At 45.0% G+C, this 7,055-nt stretch overlaps 1 long non-coding RNA gene across 1 annotated transcript; it reads left to right on the top strand.

The window, feature by feature from the left end:
- The first annotated feature begins 1,673 nt into the window (after window positions 1-1,673).
- Window positions 1,674-6,485, top strand: LOC116281447 (uncharacterized). The gene is made up of 3 exons (XR_004190877.2): window positions 1,674-2,279; window positions 4,001-4,295; window positions 4,395-6,485. It is a non-coding gene; the product is annotated as an uncharacterized lncRNA (long non-coding RNA).
- The last annotated feature ends 570 nt before the right edge of the window (window positions 6,486-7,055 follow it).

The raw sequence follows: 7,055 nt of genomic DNA on the forward strand, positions 1-7,055 counted from the left end.
CCCAGCGCTTTTGTTACCTCATTTGCATAAGGAGCATCATTATGGTTCCTACCTAATAAAAAATGGTGCCTAATACCATTTTTGTAATGAGAACAAAAATGAATTATCATTTGGGATGTGCTACGTAAATGTCCATTAAGTGTTTTCTACAATAAATTGTGTAGACCCCGTCACACTGAAAATGAATTAATTCTGAGGCTGTAGGCATAAAATGAAACAGAGCAGCTCAGAGGAACATGTGCAGGGTATGTGTGGTTGAAGACGATTCTGAGTTAAGGACTACTCAGCCCCGTTAAACCTTCTTCAAATGTCAGCGCTCAATATTGGCACAGAGAAAGCACACGGATATTTGCCAGGCTTGAGGATTCTAAATTATTCATGAAGGCTTTGCAATCTTGAATCCTTTAATTCCATCACATCTCTAGTACAAAAGGCAAAACCAATGTTTTCTGGTTATAGATTTTGTAAAATAAAATCCTTCAGCTGTGCCAGACGGGTGAGGCTTTTTTTTTTTTTTAATATAGAGCATCAGCTGCTGTATCTGTTTCTTCAATTAAAGCCTAGCATTGGAGAAACACCAGGAGAAGCCTAACTCCATGAAAGAAAAAACCACGAACAAAGGTGTTTTAATCTCTGGATGTGGTATTAAGCTTGTGAGACTGTGCTTTGGGATTTCTATACAAAGACTGAAGACGGTAAATTAATTCTTTGCTAAGAGAAGCAGTGCTATCTAGTACCTAGTTTGGAAGACTTGAATTTGGGGGTTTTCTTGTTAACCAAGTGCCATTATCATGTTCCTGGCCTTTGTGCCTTTTCTTTCCCATGCTGCCCCCTGCTGCCATCCCCTCCCGTCTGTCCTTCTGTCCTCTTCTCCACCCCTCCACCCCCACCCATTCTCGAAGCCCTGGAGAGGAACAGATTTCACTCCTCCCCAGGGCATCTCTCCAGACTGACCCTAGGGGCAGTGATCTCTTCCCATCTGAGCTCTCCAGATACCATTTTCTATTCTTTTCTTTTGACATGTAGATGCATGGTTGGCTACTGTCTGTCTGTCTGACATTTTCAGCAAGAATGCAGTTTCAGCAAGGAGGGAATTCTATTTCCACTTCTGCACAGTGCCAAACACAACAGATGCTAAATAGCCACCAAGGGGCTGGATCCTTGGATCCTCAACTCTAATCCTGGCTCTGCAACAACCTGTTAAAGTAGCTTTTGTCATGTTAGCCATGTGCACTGTCTCACCTGCATGCCTTAAATAACAGTAATAATAATTATTAAATAGAAAGCACTCACTGAGTGCTTGCTCTGTTTCAATATTGTTCTCAGCATTTTACGTGTGTCAGCTGGTTTAATCCTGGTAATACATCTATAAAGTACATATCATCATTTTGTAGGTGGGGAGACTGAGGCACGGAGCAGCTGAGTAGCTTGTGTACAGACACATCATGAGCCAGAGTCAGACCCAGGCAGCCTGTGCCTCAGTCTCTCGCCTACATTAGCAGTAATAACCCCCCATGGTGGTGTGTCAACCTGGTGAGGCTGCAGTCCCGGTTGTTCAATCAAACGCTAGTCTCCGTGTGGCTGCGAAGGGATTCTGAAGCATTATCAAAGTCCTTACTCAGCTGACTAAGTAAGGGAGGTGGTCTTGGAGGATCTGACTGAATCCACTGGTTTAAAATCAGGGCTAAGGCTTCCCCAGAGAGAGAAGAAACCCTGTCCGTGGAGCTCCATCCTGCCGGGATCACGCACGTGTCTCGTCCTGGTTCTGCTCCCCTCTCTGGACCCCGACTGAGACGTGCCAGGATGCCCACTTCATGCTCTACTTTACTTACAGCTGCCACCACCCCGCTGCCCAGGACTCACGGAGCCCTTCGAGGCTCTCCCGCACCCCTCCCGGCTGCTGGTGGACGTCCTCCCTCCCTCCGAGGTCTGGCGCTGATGCCACACCGGACAGAACAAGCGCTGCCTCTCCAGCAGCGCCCATGGCTGATTTCCAGGACTTAGAACACTCTTCTCTGCATTGCTGCCAACCCATCCCCCTACTCAGTGGCCAGAAAGCAGCCTGAGGGCAGCAGCCAGGCTCACATCTACCATCAGTCGAGAGCCATGCCAGCCTAGGCATGTCCATTTGTGGATACAAAGGATTAACCTTTCCTTGGGCCAAGCTGAAAGGTGATGCCTTCCTGCTGCGGTGGTCAGGACACTTGCTTTCCTTACTGGGGTGCTGATAAATGCTTTTAAACCTAGGAGACCACACAGCTAGAAACATTAGAGCTATGGTAAGTGGTGATGTTCATACTAATGATTAACTTTAAAAATGTTTCCTCTTTAACTGCCATGCTTAAATCTTTCCCTCCTAAATTAAAATATGCTACATATCCACAAATTTCAGAAAGAATGAGTGTGTGTGTGTGTGTGTGTTATCTGGGCACAACCAGTCATGAGTAATTTACGCCCGCATGCATACACGTCCACTCACAGTGACCAGGGATGATTGTGTGTCTGTAGAGATAACTAGATTGGAGGAATCTTTCTTCAGAATATCCGGGCCCCCAATTCACTGAAATATCATCAAGGGAATGTTCCAGTTCCTTCTCTCTGTTCTGTCCTTTGTCCCTTTGGCTAAACAAACAAGCAAAAAATGACTTCCAGGAAATGACTGGAATAAAATTCAGAGCGTATTTACGCGCAGCCCAGTTTGGTAATTCTGTTCCCGGAAATGGCAGGTGGCAGCGTGAGGGCGTTCAGAGAGCAGGGGCCCAGCCAGGCCGGAGAGGCAGTGCTGGCAGTGCTGGCAGTGGCTCGGCTTTGATGGCGTTCCAGGGCAGAGCTGCTCGGTGCTGGGTCCGGAGACGGAGGGATGTGCGGGCCCGCGTCTGTAGGTGTGGCCTCTCTGCAGGGACCCCGCTGTGAACACGGGCGAGTTCAGCCTCCAACGCAGAGGACAGACGTGGACCTGGCAGTGTGGCTGCGGATGCAGCTCCAGGCAGTGTCTGACGATGCCTGCGGCCCGTGCGCTGAGTGTGGGGACCACTGGACCTCCTCCTGGAGCTCCGGGTCTGTAACGGAAGTGCTCGGGTGGGAGCTCTTTCAAACAAACCAGCTAGAGAGTGAGGGTGATGGTTTGAGGGTGAGGCTTTGAGAAGGTAGTGTTGGTGAGACTCGATTTTCAGTTTAATTCAGTGGTTTTCTTACAAATACAAGAAATCAAGCACCATCTGTTCTTCTGTTTACCCGGCACATAGTTATATTCAGGTAGGGTTGAGTGTGCATGTGTGTAAATTTAACAGCCAAAGATGGGACCATTTGATTTGAAGTTCAATTCTTGTCATTTCTAAGGCCTAATTTATTTCTGTATTTCCTAGAGATAACCTGAGACTTTTTTTAATCATTGGAGAAAGAAAGGATTTTCCTTATTAACATTCCCATAATGTTTTAAAAGCACAGGTGATCTCAGAGGAAAGCATTTACGTAAATGCTGTCTCTACACTGAGGCTCACTCTCAACATTTCCTATTCAAGCCGTTTTATACCAAAATGCTTCTGTTCGTTTTGAGGGCCACTAGTTTTTTTTTTTTAAGAGATTGCCCACCTGTGTGTTCTTAAGGGCATGGACACTTTGAGAAAGAAGGTTACTTCTTTTCCTTTTTGGAACTGGTGGCGCAGGTGGAGCTGAAGAAAGTTGGCGCGAACCCCGTGTGTTCTCTGTCTTGGAGTTGGAAGATTTCCCCGGGTTGTAGGTGGGAAACCTGCAGGGGCTTAAGAGACCAGTCCGAATGCTCATGGCCCCCTGGGTGAGGGCAGGCCAGCCCCAGTGAATGAATCAAAGACCTGGTTTTCTTCCTGTGGTAACAGGTTTTATTTTGCATTCTCACATCCAGCCTTAAAGAGTCTGTTGTGGTTTCTGGACGGGAACGCAGTGCAGGGCCTGGGAAACACGTTCTTGGCAGGGGGAGTGAGGAGGAAACAGATCGTGCACCTTTTTTATCCCATTGTTCCAGGGAGGACATGAGGGCCCCCGGCACGGCTGTTAGGAAAGAAACTTCACAGCACTCCACTGAGCATCGAGAAAGCTCAAGATGAAAGGCCCCTGGGAAACGCAGCGTCTCTAGATGCGACTGAAATGGAGCAAACTGAAATTGCGGAGCTCTTCTAACTCATGAACAAGGTTGACCTGGTGCCCATGCAGACAATGGAATTTCCAACAGGAAGACCTTAGATGTATCCAGAGATGGCTTCTCAAGGATGTCTACAGCCTTGCGTAAAGGGGAGCAGTGAGAAAGGAGTGTTTACTCAGTAAGTGGTGGAGGCGCTCGGGCAGGGGGGCCGTTCACTGCTCTGTCGCTGGGGGCCCCTCAGCCTCTCAGGGTCTCATTTCCTCATTGTGTCTTGCAGGTGTTGGTCGTCCCCAGTAGCCAGACTCGTAGCAAGTGTTTAATAAATATTATCCTCATCTATCGTGAGAGCTAGAGGCCAAGCTACATGAGAGTCACACACCTGGTCCCCCAGGGGTGATCGCTCTGTTCTTTCGGGCATTGGCTGTTTTCATATTTAGGTGATGTGCTGGGACGACGTGAAATTGCTCAGAAGGCTTGAAGGATTTCACTGGAAGTAAAATAATATTTGAAGCTGGTGTAGTGATAATCCGTCCTTTAAAATGAAAAGCTATATTCAATTCCATGAAATGTCAATCAAATAATTTATTTATTCTACCTATTAAGTGCGCCATGAAGTGCCCAGAGTTTAGTGGGGGAAACAGACTCACCAACACACAGTTACAATGTTGAATGGTTGGTTGAACCAAGTGACCTCAGAATTTGGGGGCGGAGGAGGGACCTGGGAGGGGGTCAGGGATCAGTGGAATTCCACGTGTGCAGTGGAATCACGGCCTCCCTTGGGGGGTGCGTATGGTGGTTACGTAAGCTGGTTGGGCCAAGATCTGCAAATGTGCTTGACATTTTAACAAAACATAGATGTTATGGACTGAGTTTTTAAACAACCACACAGTCACACGCATGGGTGTTTGCATATCCATGCATGCACTTGTATCTGAAATGAATCTGTTTTCTCAGTAGCTGGAGCGAGGCTAGCAAACGACTTCCTTTTTGCTTTTTCTAGATGACGTTGGGGAAAGATGATGCAACCATTGTTGATTTCTTGTGTGCTTCTTCCCATCCTTCTCCCAGCATTTACTGGACATTTACTGTGTGCTGGCACTGTGTTTACTGTGTTAAGTGCTTTACCTTTATTCTCTCATCTGATTTTTCACAACCACTGGATGAGACGGTGCTATTATTACTCCCATTTCCCAGATGAATAAACCAAGACTTAAAACGATGAAGCAGATTGTTCAAGGTGGTAGGCCGCTAGTGAATGGGGCAGTCTGAATTTAAACCAGGCAGTCGGACTCCAGAGCACATGGTCTAAACCCCTCTGTGCTTAACAGTCTCTCCCGAGACTGCCCCGTGCCTACCACGGCATATGGTGTGTGCAGACACGAAACTTGTTGGTTGAACTGAATCAAACTGAACTACAAAGTGTTTAACTTCTGTGCCCAAGGGAAGTATACACTAGTGGTTTTCAACCCGGGCCGTTTTGCTTCCAGGGGACATTTGGCAGTGTCTGGGGATGTTTTGATTGTGACAAGTGGGAGGGGGTGTTAATGGCATCTGGTAGGTAGGACAGGGATGCTGCTGGACATTGTATAATGCACAAGACAGCCCCTCATGTTAAAAAATTATCTGGTCCAGAATGACAGTAGTGCCAATACCAGGTGGAGAAATCCTGGTCTGCATTATTTTGGTAACTTTCAGTAAAATATTGGGCCAAGATTACCTTTGATAACCACAGCAGCAAAAGGTTCATGCTTATCACATGTTTCCTAAGGAGGCTTTGAACATTTTCATCCCTGAATCCCTTTTATGAGCAGCTTATAAGTGTTATTAAATATCATGACTTGTCTTTGTCATCTCCTGAGAGAGAACATTAGCAAGAGGTGAGCTGATATCTGGTGTCATGGAAATATTATGCCAACTGGAGATGTGTGCTTTTAAGACTCCTGCTTTGTGAACTTTCTCTGCATTTTCTTTGTATAGCTTAAAAATGTAAAGAAAAATATACAGATATAGTTGTAGCATGTCTGTCTCCTGAATAAGATACAAACAGGCCAACTGGATTAAAGTAAATTGCATGCCTGTCAAATCGCCAGACACACTAAAATTGTCTCAATTCTGCATCCACTTCTGTTTACTTTGGATTATAAAAATACTTGCTACTGTTGTATGTTTTTCTAGATTTGACTATAATACAGTGCAGTAAATTCAGGAAAGTTTTTTTTAATTTTGATACTTACAGTGAAAAGTTTAAGTGTTGGTATTTGGCATTACATTCAAAATTTATCCATGTGCTCTCAAATAACATTTTATACTGTTGTAGACATTCTTATAAACTGTCCCTTCAAAATAAATCTACCCTTCTAATGGTGAACTGTGATATCTATTTCTTAATGAAAAAGAACTAGGACTAAAAATCCCCACTATTGCATTGTTTTATTTGCCCACTCCCAAATGAATTGAACAGGTTATGATATTTACTACAATCATACATGTTGAAGTTTCAGGGATGAAGCTGTGGTCAACTATTGGGTCTCACTGGTCTTTAAATGTCCTTGTGTTTCTTAGGTCATGGGTGCTTTGTAGCACTGGCAGGGTCACTGCCAAGAGTGACATGGAAGAATCATTCAGTGCATGTTGGTCAACCAATTTCTGCTTGGGGGATTACTTTTTGGCTTAATCATGTCAAGTACATACATTACATATCATAAGTTAAATAGAAAATACATTAAAAGTTAGATGTCTCCCCAAAATATTGCCCATAATTGTCAAGATGCTTTTCCCTGCATTTTCTTCTAGTAGTTTTATAGTTTCAGGTCTTCCATTTAAGCCTTTAATCCATTTTGAATTGATTTTTGTGAATGGTGTGAGATAAGGGTCCAGTTTCATTCTCCTGCGTGTGAATATTCACCGTTGTAAACATTCAATAAAGGATCAGTTATTG

Source organism: Vicugna pacos, chromosome 8, assembly GCF_048564905.1.
Source record: "Vicugna pacos chromosome 8, VicPac4, whole genome shotgun sequence".
NCBI classification, from domain to species: Eukaryota; Metazoa; Chordata; class Mammalia; order Artiodactyla; family Camelidae; genus Vicugna; species Vicugna pacos.